At 36.9% G+C, this 20,990-nt stretch overlaps 1 protein-coding gene across 1 annotated transcript in view; it reads right to left on the reverse strand.

The window, feature by feature from the left end:
* HPGDS (hematopoietic prostaglandin D synthase) overlaps positions 1–10,902 on the reverse strand; it is a 42,368-nt gene extending 31,466 nt beyond the window's left edge. The window contains exon 1 of the mRNA XM_036762779.1: positions 10,823–10,902. The gene's annotated coding sequence lies outside the window, so the exon portion shown is untranslated. The remainder of the gene's footprint in view (positions 1–10,822) is intronic.
* Between the last annotated feature and the right edge of the window lie 10,088 nt (positions 10,903–20,990).

The following is a 20,990-nucleotide window of genomic DNA, read 5'->3' on the forward strand; positions in this document are numbered from 1 at the left end:
CCGATGGGGTAGGGAAGTGGGGAAGGGCCGGAAGGATGGGCACCGTGGGAAGAGGATACTGAAGGGAGGCGCAAAGAATGTAGCTTTTACCCAGATAGGAAAATACGAAGTAATTTCCAGAGGGAATGGCCACTAATAATTAATCAACAAGCATTTATTGAGTACCTACTACATGCTAGGATAAAAAAGACCCCCCCCAAATGTCCCTGCTTCTCTAGGAGCTTCCCTTCTCTTAGGTAGATTGGAGGGATGATTATTAAAAGCTTCTGGAAGAAGTCAGCAACTGATCTGAGTCAGAAAGCCTAATGGATGTAGAGCTGCCATACAGTTACTACTAAATTTGTTTTTCATTTGAAAGATTTTTAGTAGACTGGTCAAATGGGTGGGTATTTTTTTTATAAATAAAAATATGTGGCACAGGATGTCAGAATTGGAAGAGACTCCAGAAATGTTCTAGTCCAAGCTCACCAAGAATCCTGTCTATAATGGACCAAACAAATGGCCATCCAGTGTTCACTTGAAGGCCTTCAGTGGGAGTTAGGGGGAGGGATGTTGACTCCCCCCGAGGTGGACTTTTCCACTTTCGGATGGCTCTAACTATTCTTAAATTTTTCCTTACATTTAGCCTAAATTTGTTGCAACTTGCACCCACTTCTTCTTCTGCCCTCTAGGACCAAGCAAACCAAGGTTGGTCCCTCTCTCATATGGCAGCCCTTCAAACATTTTTATACCTGCACTGCTGCCCCCTCATTCCACCTTTGCCATCCTGGATATGGCTATTTTCATTCAGTCATTCATTTTGGTATGGCTTTTTTTTAAATAATGAGATATTTATATATTTTATATACTTTTTCAATTCTTTAAAATGGGTGGGTTGTACCAAACCCACATTTAAAGCTTTTCCAATCTATGTTCCTATATCTACTCACACAATATAGAAATACACAGAATGACAATTTTAAAAACAGTTGGTCATAGACCAGATAATAGCAGTTAGTGCCCAATGAACTCTGAATGCAAATGAGAAGTCTTTAAGTTGGTGGCGAGGAGGAAACATAATTTACTCTGGTAAATTACTTACCATTAAATTACTCCCTGAAATGTTTCCATACTTGAGTAGCTCTATATAGGCACTCCATTGTCTTATACAGGTCACAGCCCATCATTCTATGCTAGGCCAGTCCACATTTTTCTGTAAATCTTCCCTAGAGGATCCCCTCCAACCAACTGGGGGTCTTTCTCTGCTGCTTTTAATATTTCATATGAACTACTCCATTGAAGTCAAAAGGTCTGTTTTGAAATTCTTCACATAGCTAGGCAACTATCTTTCTCTAACATAGGAACAATCTCTATATCTAATCTTGGTAACTGTCCCAACTCCACAAACAGAGGACAAATACTTATCTTTTCTGCAGAACATCTTTTCAACAGTCACAGCTCATTAAAGAGGTGGCACCCTCATACTGCATTCCTGTCATTATTTGTATAATTATCCTTCCTGGGAAATATCTCTGTTCTTGGTTCCTATAGATACCAAAATCCCCGACTGCAAGCATTTTTGTTCCTCAGGTGTTCGTGTGAGCACGTTCATACGTGTTTTCAAACCCCAAACCAAATAGGCTAAGGCAGGCGTGGGGAACCTATGGCCTTGAGGCCCCATGTGGCTGTCTAGGTCCTTAAGTGCAGCCTTTTGACTGAATCCAAACTTCCAGAACAAATCCTCTTAATAAAAGGATTTGTTCTGTAAAAAGTTGGACTTAGTCATAGGGCCACACCTGAGGACCTAGAGAGCCACATGTGGCCTTGAGGCCACAGGTTCCCCACCCCTGGGCTAAGGCATGTGTTGCTTAAAACAATCACTAATACAAAAAAAAAACCTTTATGTGTCACAATGTTCTTTGTTAAAATTTAACAAAGACAAGAATTCCAGCTGAGGATTTCCATAGTCGATTTCATGTACAGTAACAAACAGCTGGTGCTAACAGCACCAGAAAGCATAGAATTCAAAGAATTTTCTATACATTCTCTTTTGTGCCTCCTCTTTTTGAGAAAGGAAACTGAGGCTGAAAGGTAAAGTAACTTGTCGGGGGTGCCATAGTGATCGGAAGAGCAGTTTGACCCCAGATCTATGTGACACCAGACCCAGGAATCTCTCCACCACTCTACACTGCCTTCCAAGGGTAATAAAACATTACTACTAAAGTACATCACACTTTAAAAATATAGCCCATTCCTATAGTTGTATCAGATCTTGGTCCAAATCCTCTTGGCATTACATTTGCAGATGAAAGAGAAGCCTGGTGTTTCTCTAACACTGTAACAGAAGCTTTTCTCCATATTTTCTTGGGTCTTTTAAAAAAAATTTTGGAGGGGGGAAGGCAGGGCAATTGGGGTTAAGTGACTTGCCCAAAGTCACACAACTAGTAAGTGTGTCAAGTGTCAGAGGCTGGATTTGAACTGAGGTCCTCCTGACTCTAGGGCTGGTGCTCTACTCACTGTGCCACCTAGCTGCCCCCACATTTTCCTGTTAATAGTTAAAATTGACTGGTAATATAAAGAGGCAGCTAGGTGGTGCAGTGGCTAGAGTGCTGGGCTTGGAGTCAGAAAGACCTGAGTTCAAATCTACTTAAAGACATTCACTAGCTGTGTGACCCTGGTCAAGTCATTTAACCTGTTTGCTTTAATCCACTGAAGATGGAAATGGCCAACCACTCTTTGTGGAGAAACTCCCAATGAGAGTGTGGTCCATGTGGTCACGAAGAGTCAGAAATGACTGACACAACACCAGTAATATAAAGAGTGTCTTTCATGAGAGTTTATGGTAATAGGAAAATATGGCAGGAGGAATCTTTGGATTGACTGATCATTTCCAACAAATAATTAAGTGATTTAAATATTTTAAAACAAAGTTGTAGAAATGTTACTAAATTGTCATTAAAACTTTACATCCAAAAAAAAAAACCAAAAAAAAACTTTACATGGGTTAAGGGTACTATAGTTCATAAGACCTTTATGACTTCTTTAGATGAATGTATATTCACATTAATCCTAAGCCTTCAATTTCATTAATAGATTTTTTTTTGTTTTTGGTGTGAGTTTTGTATCTATCCCCTAAACTCATGTGCGGTAACATCAAACTCTGAACACAGTAGATAAATGTTTGTGGAACTAAGTTGTTATTGGGACCCTAAACCTACACATGCCTTTAGCTAGACAAACCTATAATACCCATTTACTGTGGCCTAGTAGCTAATTTGGTGTGATTCTGGTTAATCTGTTAGCCTAGTGACCTCCAGGATGCTCTCCTCCCCTTCTCAGTGAGTCCAATATACATACTACTTACTAGTCCTCATACACCATAACTTCCTCATTCTTTAATCCACTAATTTTTCGTGGCCTACTTCTCACCTCCACCTCAGTCCACTCAGAGTTGGTCATATCTTTGATCTTGCCACACCAAAAGTATTCCACTTCCACATTCATGAACTCTGAAATGCTTTTATCTGGGCATTACCTTCTGTCGTTTACATCTTTTCCTTTACTATCCAGCTCCTAATCCCCTTCATCCTCACGGTGACTTCTAGTCCCCAGGCCATCACCCCTGCACTGGCTACACTCTCTTCATCTCAACTCCTGGGTGAACCAGTTCAACTCTACCCTTTCATCTTCCCTCAGGTTCCTTACCTCCTTCTCCTATTGTTAATCTTTCCCTGCTCAGTCTTAACCTTGGATTATTCCCTTTAGGCAGTGCCTTCATATTCACCAGCTGTTGAATGAAGCTGGAGAAAATTACAAAACCATGTTGACTGGATCCACTACAAATTTGTGTTACATAATCTCAACTGGGCTATCACTGTAGCAAGGCAATTTTTTATACTTCCTAATTGGTTTATAATCCCATTCACCACAATAGCTGTTCCACACCTTTTCATCCCTCTTCAAGCCTCCCATGTCATCTTTCTCCACTATCATATCAGCTGAGGACTTTGCCTCATATGTCACCGAAAAAATTGGGTCCATCCATTTAAAGCTTTGCCTCATCTCATGTCATTCAGATGTCTTCCCCCACTATCTTCACTCCTTTTCATCACAAAGAGATAGTCCTCCTTGCTAAGGCAAACAACTCTACGTGAATCTTTGATTCCATTTCCTTCCATCTTTTCCAGGAGATCTCTCCCTCCATCATTTCCTCCCTCTCAGTATCTTCAATCTTTTCTTATCTATGGGCTGTTTCCTGCTGCCTACAAGCATTCTTTTTAAAAATCCTCACTCGATCTGACCATCTCCACTAGCTACTGTCCCATATCCCTCCTCTCCTTCATGGGAAAGTTTAAGAGGCTAAGAGAAGAAGTGAAGGCACCAATTGTAGATGTCTTTGGTCTGGGCCTTTGTTTTTCTCCCTCTACCCTATCTTGCCTGATGATCTCATTGTCTCTCATGAGTTCATTTATCATTTCAATGCAGATAGTTTTCAGATATATTTATCTAGCCCTAAACTCTCTGTTGATCTTCAGTCTTGAATAACCCACATTCTGTTGGACATTTTGTACTAGATGGCCTGTAGACATCTAAAACTCAACATGTCAAAAACTGAACTCATTATCTTTCCCCTTCAAGTCTTCCTTCCTTTCTAATTTTCCTTTTACTGTCAAAGGTACCATCATCCTGCAAACCATTACCCTAGGCTGATAATATAAACGTCATTCTTGACTCCTCACTCTCTCTCACCTCTCCTATCCAATCTATTGCCAAAATCTGTCTATTTTACCTTGATAACACCTTTTGAATATATTCCCTTCTCTCCTCTGACCCTGCTGCAACCCTGGTGCAGGCCCTCATCACCCCAGCCTAAACCTCGGCCTGAGCCTGTTGGTGCGACTGCCTGCCTCAAGTCTCCTCCCACTCCAGACTAACTCCACTCAGCTTCAAAGTGATCAAAAATCCTAAAGTGGCTCCCTGTTGCCTCAAGGATCATGCTTGGCTTTTAAGCCCTTCCTAACCTGTCCCTTTCCTACCTCTCCAGTCTTTTTACACATATTCTTACTCTCCTTCACATATTCTAAAGTTCAACAACACTGGCCCGGCCCTCTTGCCATCTTCAGACCCCGTGCATTTTCACTCGCTGTCTCTCATTCTTGGAATGGTATCCCTCTTCACTCCTGGATTCTGACTTCCCTTGGTTTTCTCCAAATCTAAAATCAGACTTTTCTTGGGTGTCTCTTTTCCGTATTTCCCCCTGCTAGTGTCTTCCTTCTGAGATTTTCTCCCATTGATACAGCATGAATCTTGAATGTACATAATTATTTGCATGCTGTCTCCTCTCCATTAGAATGTGAACTTCTTGAGGGCAGGCACTGTGATTTTACCTTTACCATAGTGCTGGCACATAGTAAGGGCTTAATAAAAGCTTAGTGACTGACTAATTAAAAGCACCCCCACCTCCAAACCCCCTGCCTTTATTGATGTATCCTCCCAATCACACAGTCACTCAGGCTGGAAGTTTCGGAGTCATTTTCCTAGAGACAAATGTTCCTGGAGATGACGCAGTAGATACTTAGAGTCAGGAAGATTTGAGTTCAAATACAATCTCAGATACTTACTAACTGTGTGACCCTAGGCAAGTCACTTAACTTCTGTCTGCCTCAGTTTTTTTTAACCGTAAAAAAAAAGGAGCAGGGGGGAATAACAGTAGCACTTACCTCACTAGGTTGTTGCAAGGATCAAAGGAAATAAGATACTTAGCCTGATACATAGTAGCCATTTAATAAATGTTTATTTATTGATTAATTAATGAATGCTTGTTTCCTTCCTTCCTCCTTCCTATTTTTGACCACTCACACGCTTTCATCCCCCATGTCCAATCGGTTGCCAAGTACTACTGATTTTACTGCCTCAACCTTTCATGTATTTATGTCCCCTCTATTTAATGTTTCTGTCACTAGTCAGCACCTCATTACCTCTCCCCTTGACCATTATAATAGCTTTCTAATTTAGGCCTCTCTGCCTACTGCCATCTCTTTCTTTTCCAAACCATCCTGCTTATTGCTGCCAAAGTATCTTTCTAAGCCTTATGTCCATGTCACACCCCCATTTAAACTTTCAGTCTTCCTGTTAGCACTCAGATAAAGTGCTTCCTTACCCTGTCACCAAAGGCCCACCACAATCTGACTCCAGCCTATCTTTCTAGCCTTATTCCACATTACTTCCCAACATGCGGTCTACATTCCAGTCATACTGGGCTATTAGCTGTTTTCCAACCTCAACACACTGCCTCCTGCCTGGATAGATTACAGGGCGTTCCCCAGGCGTAGAATGTTCCCTCTGAAGAATGGGATCTTCTTGAGGGCAGGGATCACTTCATTTTTGTGCCTATAGCCCAGTGTTCAGCATAGTGCCTGACCCACAGTAGGTGCTTGTTGCTGTTCACTCGATTAGTCCTGTTGGACTCTTTGTGACCCCATTTGGGGTTTCCTTGGAAAAGATACTGGAGTGGTTTGCCATTTCCTTCTCCAGCTCATTTTAGAGATAAGGATACTGAGGCAAATAGCATTAAGTGACTTGCCCAGGGTCTCACAGCTAGTAAGTGTCTGAGGCCAGATATGAACTCAACTCCTTCTAACTCCAGGCCTGGCTCTCTAACCACTACTCCACCTAGCTGTCCAGTAGGTGTTTAATAAATGCTTTATAATGGATTGATTAAATAATTTGTTTTTTTCCTGTAAAGTGCAAGAATTGGGAAATCTAAACACATTTGTGAAATTCAAACACAGTTTTACTTATTAACATGTTTCTTGGCCTACAAGGATGTAATAAATTGATGCCTTGTTATTTTGAAAGGTAAAAATAAAGATAATTTGTAAAGCTGACAATTGTTTTTCCTTGCTATGCTTATCTTGCTAGTGATATGAAGATGTCAGATATATCCAAATTCTTGGATCCTATCCACATATACTATAGCATTTCAAATGTGCCTGTGCCCTGTTAGGTAGGCATAATGTTTAGTTCTATGCTCTTCCCAGGGCCTAAAACAGGCAGTACTGAATCAAATGAACTGGACTAGGGTTATGAGTTCAAGGCCTACTAGTCAGTGGAAAGAGCATTGCTCAGGGTTCAAATCACACTTCAGATACTCTGTCTGTGTGACTTTGGGAGAATCATATAACCTCCCGAGGCTTCTAGTTTCCCATATAAAAAAAGGAGAGGATCTCTGAGGTGCTGTCTGCTCTATTTCTGTGAACCTTAGGACCTCTTTGGATTAAAATATCCATATTTATTGTGACATATAAAAAGTTCAAGAGACATAGTTTCTGGGCAATTAATCATTTTGTTAATCATGCTAACATATAATTAATGAACGGGTTAGCAGCACTCTCAAATGCCAAAGACCCCTCATGGAATCCACTTAACACTTATATGCCCTTGGAAGAGTGGGTGTTCCTGTGGGTGGCAATCAATTCTGATTGGTTAACAATTAATGAGAATGAATATTACAAGGAGGGGTGGGTTTATTCCAATGAGGGGCTGGGAGACTGCCTCAGACTCCTGACTAGATCCCTCAGTCTTGGTCAAAGAGACTTGTCTAGGGGGTAGCTAGGTGGTACAGTGAGCAGAGCACGGGCCCTGGAGTCAGGACGACTTGAGTTCAAATGTGATCTCAGACCTGACACATTTACTAGCTGTGTGACCTTGAGCAAGTCACTTAACACCAATTGCCCTGCCTTCCCCCCTCTAAAAAAAACCAACTCCCTCCCCCCACCAAAAAATCCAAACAGACTTATCCATAGGCATATCACCCTGACTAGGGTAATCTAGACGAAGGGGAGAATTCACTTTTCCCTAGACCTGTGTGAGCAAAACACAATGGGCCAGAATACATCAATTCACTTAACCTAAAATTTATTTACCTTTTGAACAGATCTGAGTTTTCCCTCTCATTATCATCCTGCACTTCAAAGGCTGCCTGAATAACTTACAGGGGCTGATTTCTGAATGAGGAAGTAGAAAAGGAGAAAAACCTTAGTTCTAATTCAATAATTGGCTATCAATATAAGAGAGAAATAATCATTTCGCTCATTATAAAATGAGGGGATCTCCAAGGTCCATTTAACCCCTAGCAATAACTATATACTGACTTTCAATAAACAAGACCTGATCAGAGCAGGTAATAAAGAATCTTAGTTTCTCCTATTGCTTTTCTGTACACTTAGCTGACTAGGCTGCTCCCCATGTTTGAGATATGGGGTCAGTTCTGGTCAAATCATCAGTTTAGAGATAAATGCTTACTGATCAATAAAAACATATGGGTCTTTTGCCAGATGTAGACCCTTACATTTGTATAGGGAGTCAGATTTTTTTTTCTGGGATTTTGCTGCTGACAAAGATGTATTATAAAGGCAGTGAAGCTGGCTTGGGGGAAGAGATAGGGAGGGGAGACCAATATTTATCTCTGTAGCTTAGATTTTGTTCTGGCTCAAATTCATTTACATGCTAAGCCAGGGAGGATCTTGGGAATTTCTAAGACAGTTGTCTGCAACAGAGGGCTATGATTTTTTCCTAGACATTGGGTTCTGAAAAGAAATGACTTAATATTAGTTTAGAAGCATTCTACTTTGTGTAGTATCTGTGTGTGGTACTATAACTAATGAGTTGCGTCTGCCCTTAACAGGAAGAGATTCTAGCCACTATACCTTAGGAGACTGGTGAGACAGTGGACGGGTAATCTATTGGCCTCTGTTTTCTCAACTGTAAAATGGGGATAATGATATCATCTATTTTCCAGGATTGTTAGAAGGATCAAATGAAATAAAAATCATAAAGCTCTTAGTTAGCATGGTACCTAGCATATAATCAGCATATATAAGTGGTGTCAGCTGTCATCATTATTATTATATTATTTATATATATATATTGCATATATTACATATTATCACTATTATTATAGCGTGTAGTAAGCATACATAAGTACTAGCTGTCATCACTATTATCATATTATTTATATATATATTACATATATATTATCACTATTATTATAGCATATAGTAAGCATATATAAGTGTTAGCTGTCATTATCATTATTATTATATTATTTTTATATCTATTATATACTATCATTATTATAGCATATAGTAAGCATACATAAGTATTAGCTATCATCACTATTATCATATTATTTATATATATATATTACATATATATTATCACTATATAGCATATAGTAAGCATATATAAGTGTTAGCTGTCATTATCATCATTATATTATTTATATATTATATATTGTCATTATTATTATAGCATATAGTAAGCATTCATAATATTAGCTGTCATCACTATCATTATATTATTATATATATATTACATATATATTATCACTGTCATCACTATTATCATATTATTTATATATATTACATATATATTATCACTATTATTATAGCATATAGTAAGCATATATAAGGTTAGCTGTCATTATCATCATATATTATTTATATTATATTATTGTCGTTATTATTATAGCATATAGTAAGCATATATAAGTGTTAGCTATCATTACATCATTATTACATTATGTATTGTCATTATTATTATAGCATATAGTAAGCATATATGTTCCTTTATCATTATTATTCCCAACATTAAATTGCATCTGACACTAAATCGTGACCTAGAAACAAATCTAGCTGCATTACAATAGTTTTCCTCAAAACCCGAGAACAGAAAGATATAAAATTCTTGGCAAAATGCTTAATCATGTTCTTAAAATATACCTCTTAAATATACACATTGTTACAAAGTGCTTAAAAGAGAAATAAAAGAGAAGCCAATGGATTGTACTAGTTTTCAGTTATGCATACCAAAATGTCAAAGGGAATATACCAGACAAATTTCTATAAGAGGTTCCAAATGAGCAAAGTAGGATTTCTTTTTCAATACTAAGTTTCTAAAAACAAACCAAAAAACTCCTACTGTCAATTGTTTAAAAATTTAATAATATTTTATTTTCCCAATTACATGTAAAGACAATTTTCAACATTCATTTTTTGAAATATTTTGAGTTCCAAATTTTTCTCCCTCCCTCCCTCCCTCTCCTACCTCTTCCACAAGATAAAAAGCAATGTGATAATAGGTTATACATGTGCAATCATTTAAAACTTATTTCCACATTAGTCATGTTGTGAAAGAATAAACAGAACAAAAGGGAAAAAATATGGAAACAAACAAAAGAAAGTGAAAATAGTATGCTTCTGTCTGTATCGAGATTCCATCAGATCTTTCTCCAGATTACTGTCACTTTGAATATTGATTGGATAAAGCACCAGGCCAATAGTGAGGGAGACCTGGGTCCAAATTCAGCCTCAGATACTAGCTATGTGACACTGGACAAGTCACTGACCCCTGTTTGTCTCAGTTTCCTTGTCTGTAAAATGAGTTAGAGAAGGAAATAGCAAACCACTCCAGGATCTTCACCAAGAAAACCTCAAATCAGGTCACAAAAGGTCAGACATGACTGAAACAACTAAGTGACAAATTTTTAAATGAAAGTCCAGTTGGGGAAAAGTATCAAAATTTAGTTTTGATAAATACCTTTCTCCCTGAAATGATCAAGGAGTTCTATTTATGCAACAATGTGGAGAAGCTCAGGACAAACCTAGACATACTGAAAATCATGACATAAAGGGAGAAAAATTCAACAAGATATTTCAAGAATGTTACAAAACGATTGAATAATCATAGACAGAAGAATGGAAAAAAAGAGAGAAGATGCAAAATGAAGAGTGAGAAGCGTATTTCATTCCTTTTTTACCCATAGCCTAGGAATATCACTTACTTTTGTTGTGTCTTCCTTCTAGACCGTTTTCTCCTGCACTTCAGACACTACAGATAAGTGGCGGTCAAACTCACTCTGACAGCAGACCACTTCCATGTACGTCTTTTCATTTCCTTAAAAAGAAATAGTGTGGCCAGACAGCAACAACTCTGGGGAGACTTCCTGTTGCTCAGGGCACTTTCTAGGACCTTTGCATAGATAACATTGATGTTAATTTGATAGTCAAAGTTTATGGGAGCTTATGAGTATGCATTACTGTGTCATTCCTATTTTAATTCTTAAGCTGTTAAGTTCCAATAGAAAAGAGATGTACTGTAAAATTCCTTGTTTCCAGCATTGAAATGCATGTTTTGGTACTGTATGCTATTGTATATGTGTATGTATGTGTATATATATATATATATATATATATATATATATATATATATATATATATATATATATATATATATATATGTGTGTGTGTGTGTGTGTGTGTGTGTATGAATAACATAAATGTATTAATATATTTTCTCAGACTTTTTACATTTTTAAGTTATAAATGCAGTTTGGCATAGGAATGGTGAACTGGACTGCGGGTGGGGGGTCAGGAAACCACTAGTCAAATCCCACCTCAGACACTTACTATCTGTGTGATCAAGTTCCTTAAACTTTTATTTTATTTTATTTTATTTGCTACAGTTTATGGAAAAGTATAAATATAGACCTGCTTTTAACTTCAAGGAAAAATACATTTGCCTGCAGTAAATAATAATAAAGATAATGCTAATAATTATAGACGGCAAAGCAACCACATTTCTGTAGTGCTTTAATCTTTCAAAGTGTTTTTATATTTAATTACTGTGCATACAGGGAATTAAAGTTACATTTACCATAATTTTCATCTTGGGAATTTTCATCTTGGGAAAACTTAATTTGGAAACTAAATATTCTATCTCTGAGATATAAGGATATATTGTAATAATTACATAATATTAACACTTTAAATTTCAAAGAATCATAGAATCTCAGAATTAGAGGGGATCCAACTTCTAGTCTGGCATCTCCAAATGCCTATTGGACATCTCAAACTAGATGTGTCATAGTCATCTTAAACTGAACATGTCTAAAACTGGATTCATTATCTCCCCCTTCTGGCAAATCATTCGCTCCTTTCTAATTGTCCTATCACTATCACTGTGGAAAGTCCTCCCAGTCACCCAGGCTTGTAACCTAGGTATGATCTTTGACTAATCTCCCTCTTTCACCCCACCCACTCATAAAGAATCAGTTATAAGGGGCAGCTAGGTGGTACAGTGAGTAGAGCACCAGCCCTGCAGTCAGGAGGACCTGAGGTCAAGTTTGACCTCAAACACTTGACACACTTACTAGCTGTATGACCTTGGGCAAGTCATTTAACCCCAATTGCCCTGCCTTCCCCCCTCCAAAAAAAAACTGATCTGTTGCAAGTTCTGTCATTCTTACCTTCAAAACACTTTGTTCATATTCCCCCCTTCTCCCCTCTCTCATGCTGCCACCATTTTGGTACAGATCCTCATGACTTCATTCCTGAGCTATTTTAATAGTCCGCTGGTTGTTCTCTCTTACTCAAGTCTCTCTTCATTCTAGCCCATTCTCTATCCAGCTTGAAAAATTGATCTTCCTAAAGCTCAAGTCTGAGTATGTCACCTCCTATTCAATCAATACCAATGGCTCTCTGTTGCTTCCAGGATCAAATATGGAATCCTGTTTGGCTTCAAAGCTTTTAATAACTTGGGCACTTCCTACCTTTCTAGTCTTACACTGTACACCTTCCTTCCCCACCCCCACCTCCCACCCCATGTACTCTATGATCCGGCCACACTGACCTCCTCGCCACTCCTACTAAACATTCCATCTCTGGATTCTGGGTATTTTCATCTGTCACCTATGCTTGGAATTCTCTCTTTCCCCACCTCTGCTTGACTTCCTTCAAGTCTCAACAGTTCCACCTTCTACAAGAAACCTTTACCCATCCCTCTTAAATCTACTCTTCCCTTTGTTGATTATCTCTATCTTGTCTGTATCTTTTCCCCATTGGCCTGTGAGCTCCTTCAGAGCAGGGACTGTCTTGTACTTCTCTTTGTATTCCCAGCATTTAGCACAGAGCCTGGCTTGCACTAAGCACTTAATAAATGCTTGTTGACTGACTGATTGTAGAGGACATCTGGTCTAACTCATGCCTGAACAAGATTTGCCAAGTGGCAATCGATAATCGTCTTGAAGACCTCAATTAGAAAGAGCCCACCATCTCCTGAGCCAGTTCATTCGACTCTTGGCTAATTTTAATTATTAAGAACTTTTCCCTAATGCTTGGTGAAATCTGACTGTGAAACATTGCTCTTTGTTCTGCCTTCTAGGACTAAACAAAATAAATCTTCAGTCTTCATATTACTGTCCTTTAAATATCTAAAAACATATAGTACTTTTAAGTTCTTTTCCTCTTACTAAATTGGGTGTTCCCTGAGTTTCTGTCCTTTTTTGTCTCCATTTATCATGATTTTCAGTCTGACCAGTTTAGCCCTGAGCTTCTTCTTGTTGCATATGCAAAAATTTCTTACCTTTCCCTTTGACTCCTTACCTTTCCCCCTTAGCAAAAATCCAATGTCTTTAGCTTCTACTTCTGAGTATATGACTTCCAAATGCACATCTCCAGATTGGATGAATCCGGCCTCAGAGACTTATTAGCTATGTGACCCTGGGCAGGTCACTTAACCCTATTTGCCTCCTCATCTGTAAAATGAGCTGGAGAAGAAAATGGCAAACCACTCCAAGAATCTTTGCCAAGAAAACCCCAAAAAGCATCAGAGAGTCAGACATGATTGAAATGACTGAACAACAACACTTGGATGTTCTAGCAGCACCTCAAACTCATTATGTCCAAAATAACACTTATCATCTTCTCCTTCTCCATTTCTGTCAGTGATTGGTATCATCCAATCACACAGGCTTGAAATTGCCATTGTCAGTGTCTTCTCCTCCTTCTTTCTCTGTCTTTTTCTTCTCTCCTGCTTCCTCCTTTTCCCCTCTCTCCTCCTCCAATCAGTTACCAGCTTTATTGATTCTCTCCAATACCTAACGTAGTCTTTGAACAAAGAAGGAGCTAAATAAATGAACGAAATCAATGAATTAATCTTTCATATTTAACATACTTTAATTCATTTGACCTTTGAAACACTAGAAATATCTGTATTTTACATATGGAAAACTGAAATACTGAAATAAGTGAACTGCCCTAGGTCCTTGGGAAGGAAGACCTGAGATGAAAGCCTAGATCTCCTGATAGTCAATCCAATGCTGCCATCCACCATGCCGTGCTGGCTATCGATACAATTTTGGGGGCAACTAGATGGCGCAGTAAGTAGAGCATTGGCCCTGGAGTCAGGAGGACCTCAGTTCAAACCCAGCCACAGACACTTGACACACTTACTAGCTGTGTGACCTTGGGCAAGTCACTTAACCCCAATTGCCCTGCCTTCTCCCCTCCAAAAAAAAAAGAGAATACAGTTTTTATCTTATTGGGTCATTTCTCTTCTCTGTCATCATCAGGGGTTTCCTGTATGGGGAACAATGATAACAAAAGGCAACAAATAGAACTCAATCTATATGTTAACTTTAAAAACGTTATTATTTGATTGACTATATTTTTTTTCTCCAACTGATCAAACAATTTATATATCAAGACTAGATTTTGAAGGAGTCATATTGAGAGACTCTGAAGTTTATTTAGTTCCTAAATTAAGGCAGCATGATATAGTCCAAAGGACACTACATTTAGAGTCAGAATACCTGGGTTTGTCATATGGCCATGGCCTTTAGCCATATGACAATGGGAAAATCATTGTACCTTTCCATGTCTATGTTTTCTTATCGATATAAGTAAAATAATAATCATCATACTACCTATCTCTTAAAGTTGTTACCAGGATCAAATATATGCCTACAGGTATATAAAGATAGCTATTTATAAATTGTGAAGTGTCATAGAAATGTATATACAATGTTATATAATTCTTCTGCCAAATCTTATTGTCTAAGTTCCACTTCTATTAATTGTTTAAAAGGGAAGTTGGTTGTTGTTTTTTTAAAGACACCAACTTTATCTTGGCCATTCTGCTGATTTAGAAAAGGACAAGAACATAGAGAAATTTCCTTTGCTTAGATTCTCATTTTCCACTTTGTTCCTCATTTATTTAACTGCCTGAGAACTTAATAATTTTTTTGTTTTTATATAACAGGGTCCCAAAATACTACCTCAGAAATATCCCCAATTTTGAGTACAAAACTATTGACAATAATGTTCATTAGCTCCCTTGCACTGCATTTCTCCCTTTAGACCACATAGTATTTGTCCCACGACCTCATAAAATTGTGATAACAATTCATCAGAATGTCATCACCCTATAGTATAAAGTTAGTGTCTATAAATCATGGTGGGATGAGTTGGTGATGTTAATTTCTGTGGCCATTTCCTTCCCCTTGCTTCTCCTTTTGTCCTTTTTCTCTTAAGCTTTGTCCTTCTCAACCTTGTGTTTACTCATGTGAATTTGCAAGAGTTCTTCTGGCTAATTCCATGGCATATAGACATGAAGCATCTACTAAATGGGGCTGATGGAAAAGGTAGCTAGGGTGGTTACATGTCTCCCTTCAAGGTTCTAGGGGGTATAGCTGAGGGGCTGGGGGTGACTTTCTCTAATAGCATTGATTCAAACCCCTACAGGTGTGATACCTCCCCAAGATTACTGGTTGAGAATCATTTAGTTAGCCAGCCTCAAGCAGCTTTTATAAATGGGATATTTACTAAGGTGTCATAATAAGAGCAGTTATTATAAAACATCCCCCAAAAGTCTGTGACCCATTCTTCTACAAGCACTTACAGAGTTCAAGGGAAATGTGGGTTCAGGCTTAGAGTGCACAAGTTCTAATTTCTTTTCTTTCATCTGTGGGCTAGAGATTCCCCATAAGGAGTGCTCCATAGGCATGGTATGGCTTTTTTACCCATGTATATCCATGAGTACAGTCAGTTCTTATTTCCTTATGATGCAGACACTACCACCAATTAATCTGATGATGCCATCTAGGACACTGGTGGGAGGATAAGGATGACTGCTATCCTGGGATTACTATTAGGCCACTCAAGGGATCAAACAAGATTCTTCTCTTGCCAAAACTAGGAGGCAGGGAAGAGGAAGAGGAGAGCTGACCAAAGCTGAAGACAAAGCCTTTACTTCATCCCCCAGGCAATCGCAGGGGTTTCAGCAAGAACTCTACATTCACTCCAATTTCTAAAATCTTCTTTCTCAACCCATTTGATAATTCAAAGACAATCTGTAGGGCATAGCCAAGTTTCTTCAGCCTATTTGAACCTTTGTGTAGTGTCAAAAGTCATTTAGCATTTACTCCAAGGACTAGCCATGATTGATTGAGTTACAGTTGCTTAAGGTATAATGCTAAAATGGGGTGGGGTGGTTTCCCTAGGCCCTTTCTTGAGCTTAGTAAGCAAAATGATATGGCAGCTGAGGACAAAAGAGGTTTAGAAAATAAATTCATTTTTAATATCTTTTGGAGAAGAATTATAGAAGATTATGAATAGTATCACATCATAAAATAGATAGAAGCATTGGATGGTAGTGCTAGTTCAAAGTCACTTGCAAAGGAAAAGTCTAATATGGAACTGGGACAACAAACAATAAAGATGAAAAAGAACTACACAGATTTTTATAACAAATACTTCTCATTATCAAGGACAATGAACCTGTCACATATAGACTGCAACTTCACAGTCCCAGAAATGCTTATAGAGGAATTAGAAATGGCTCTAAAAAGAACAAAGATGGAGAAATGCGTCTGACTTAGATTAATTGTGCAAAGAGATCTTTGCTAGAAGCCACATAATGGTGATGATATTGAAGGATCAGTTAATTCATAAGAGCTCTGACAGAGGAGAAGATACCAAAGGCATGGAAAATTTTAAACCTAATTAAGACCAAGCAAAGCTTACTGAGAGATCAAAAATCACCAACTTAAATGTCCACTAACTCTCTTTGAATGTGAATGGAATAAACTCACCTATAAAACAGAAACAAGTAGTAGAATGGATTAAAAACCAGAATCAAACATGTTGCTTATGAGAAACACATTTAAAAATGAGAGATACACACAGTTAAAATAAAGGGCTAGAGTAAGATTTATTATGCTTCAGCAGATACAAAAAAAGCAGGGGTAGCAATCAGGTAAAGTTAAAGCTAAAATAGATTTAATTAAAAGAGATAAACAGGGAAACTTCATTATCATAAAAGGTACCATAGATAAGAAGGCTATGTCATCAAATACTGTAGCATCTAAATTTTTAAAAGTTAAATGAATTACAGGTGGAAATAGATAGTAGTACTATAATAGTGGGGGACTTTAATATTTTCCTTTCAGAAGTAGATAAATCTAACCAAAAAATAAATAGGAAAGAAATCAAGGAAGTGAATAGGATTTTTGGTAGTTAGATATGAGGAATATCTGGAGAGAACTGAATGGAAATAGAAAGGAATATGCATTATTCTCAGCAATATATGGTACCTTTACAAAGACTGACCATGTAATAGAGCATAAAAAATTTTATAGCTAAAAGCAGACATATTAAATGCTTTCTTTTCAGACCATAATACAACAAAAATTATATTTAATAAGGGACCATGGAAACAGGAAAAAGAACTTAATGGAGACTAAACAATCTAATCTTAAGACTGAGTGGGTTAAAGAACAAATCATAGGAACAATCAATAATATCATTAAAGAGAATGACAATAGGGGCAGCTGGATGGTGCAATGAGTAGAGCACCAGCCCTGGAGTCAGAAGAACCTGAGTTCAAATCCGGCCTCAGACATTCGACACACTTACTACCTATGTGACCTTGGGCAAGTCATTTAACCCAAATTGCCCTACCTTCCCCTCACCTAAAACCAACCAACCAACCAACCAAAGAGAATGACAATAATGAGACAACATAGCAAAATCTATGGGATACAGCTAAAGCAGGAAACAGAGGAAAATTTGTATCTTTAAGTACATCAATAAAACAGAGAAAGAGCCGAATTGTAATTTTAAAAAAACTAGAAAAAAACATATTAAAACTCCTCAAACAGTAATTGGAAATTCTAAAAATTAAAGGTGAAATTAATAAAATTGAGTATAAGAAAACAATGGAATTGATAAATAAAACTAAGAGTTTTTATTATAAAAAATAATAAAATAGATAAACCATTGGTTAATATGATTTTTTAAAAGAGAGAAGAAAACCAAATCACTACTATTAAAAATGAAAAGGGTGAATATGCTACTAACAAAGATAAAATCAAAGCAATTATAACAAGTTATTTTGCCCAATTTATATGCCAATAAATTGAACAATTTAAGTAAAATGGAAGAAAATTTACAAAATTTAAACTGCCCATTTTAGCAGAAAAGGAAATAAAATATCTAAAGGTATCTATTTTAGAAAAAAGAAATTGAACAGGCCAGAAATGTGCTTCCTAAGAAAAAAGCACCAGAATCAGATGGACTTACAAGTAAATTCTATCAAACATTTAAAACCAACTAATTCCAATACTAAATAAATTATTTGGAATGACAAATATTAAATAAATATGATATTGTTACCTACACCACAAAGAATATAAACAAATAAAATTATAGACTCATTTCATTAATGAATATGGGTATAAAAATCCAAATAAAATACTAGCTAAAAGATTACAACCACATGTTACAAAGATTATATATTATGACCAAACAGGATTCATATCAGGAATGTAGAGATAGTTTAAGATAAGGAAAACTATTAACATAATTGATTATATCAGTAATAAGAGTAACAAAGATATGATTATATAAATAGAGTAGAAAATGCTTTTGATAAAGTACAATGCTCATTTCTATTAAAAACACCTGAAAGTTTAGCTATAAATGAATTTTTTTCTTAAATTGATAAGAAGCTTTTACCTAAAAGCATAAACAAGCATTATTAGTAGTGGGGCTAAGTGAAAAGTCTTACCAGTAAGATCAGGTGTGAAACACAGGTGCTCCCTGTCACCAATATTATTCAATATTGTACTGGAAATTCTAGGGGAGAAGAAGAAATAGAAGGAATCAGAATGGGCAGTGAGGTAATAAAACTATCTCTTCTGCAGGTGATATGATGATATGTTTGGAAAATCCTAAAGACTCAACTAAAAAATTGAAATAATAATTTCAGCAAGGTAACAGAATATAAAGTAAACCCACACAAGTCATCAGCATTCCTATATTTCACCAACAGAAAGAGATAGCTAGAGATACTCCATTTAAAATACCTTTAGATAGTATAAAATACCTGGGAGTATATCTGTGAAAACAAACCCAGGAACTATATGAACAAAATCATAAAACAAACTTTTCATACAAATAAAATCAGATTTGCATAAATGGGAAAGTATTAATTGTTCTTGGGTAGGAAGGGCCAATACAGTAACAATGACAATTTTATCTAAATTAATCTATATATTCAATGCCACCCTAATTAAATTGCCAAAAAAAATTTTACTGAGCTAGAAAGAAATAATAAAATTCATTTGGAAGAACAAGAGGCCAAGAATATCATAGGAACTAATGAAAAAAATGTGAAGGAAAGAAGTTTAGCAGTACCAGATCTTAAACTATATTATAAGGTAGTAATTATAAAAACTATCTGGTACTGGCTGGAAAACAGAAAGGTAGATCAGTGGAACAGAGTAGACATTTACAGTAGCAAATGAATGCAGTTACCTAATGTTCAACAAGTGTAAAGGCTCAAGTTTTTAGGACAAGAATTTATCATTTGGCAAGAAAAGGAAATTATCAGGAAAACTGGAAAGCAGTTTGGCAGAAACTGGGCATAGAGCAATATTTTACACCATTTACCAAGATATGGTCAAAATGGAAGCATAACCTAGATATAAAGGGAGGTATTACAAGAAAATTTGAAGAACATGGAACATATTACCTATCAGATTTATGGATAGGTGAACAATTTATGAACAAATAAAAGACAGAGTATTGTGAGGTATAAAATGGATGATTTTGATTACATTAAATTAAAAAAGCTTTTATACAAATAAAAGCAATGTAACCAAGATCGCAAGGAAAATAGAAAACTTGGCGGGGGGGGGGGATTTTGTAGACAATTCCTCAGATAAAGGTCTCATATCTCAAATATATAAAGAACTTTGTCAAATTTATAAGAATACAAGTCATTCCCCAATTGATAAATGGTCAAAGGACATGAACAGGCAGTTTTTCCAATGAAGAAATCAAAACATTTATAGTCACACAAAAAAATGCTCTAAATAATTATTGATTAGAGAAATGCAAATTAAAACAACCTTGAGATATCATTTTACACCTCTTAGATTGGCTAAAATGATAGAAAGGGAAAATGATGAATGTTGGAGGGGATATGGAAAAATTGGGACACTAATTCATTGTTGGTAGATCTGTGACCTGATCCAACCATTATGGAAAGTGATCTGGACTTACGCCCTAGGAATTATTAAACTGCCTCTACCCTTTGTTCTGGTAATACCACTACTAGGTCTATTTCCAAAGATGATTAGGGGAAAAGGAAAAGAACCTCTATGTCCTAAAATATTTATAGCAGCTGTCTTTGTGGTAGCAAAGAACTAGAAATTGAGGGGATGCCAGTCAATTGGGGAAGGGCTAAACACGCTATGGTGGAATATTACTGTGCTATAAGAAATGATGAGCTCGATTATCTTAGGAAAACATGAAAAGACTTGCATGAAACAATGAAGAGTGAAATGAGCAGAACCAAGAGAACATTGTATACAGTAATAGCAATGCTGTTTTAAGAATAACTGAGCAATCAAGCCATTCCATTATAAAATACCCAAATTAACTACAAAGGTCCTATGAAGGAAGATGATATCTGTATCAGAGAAAAAACTGTTATATAAATGCAGATATAGATATGTGTATGTGTCTAATGGTAGCCGTCTCTAGGGTGGGGGGTGGGGGAAGTAAGGTGGGGAAAGAACATTAGGTGATAACTTTGTTGTATATTTAAAAGGAATAGCAAGTTGTACATAATAGATCTACAGTTTCAGGTACAATCCTCTTTTTTCC

The sequence above is a fragment of the Trichosurus vulpecula genome, chromosome 6 (genome assembly GCF_011100635.1).
Source record: "Trichosurus vulpecula isolate mTriVul1 chromosome 6, mTriVul1.pri, whole genome shotgun sequence".
NCBI lineage: Eukaryota > Metazoa > Chordata > Mammalia > Diprotodontia > Phalangeridae > Trichosurus > Trichosurus vulpecula.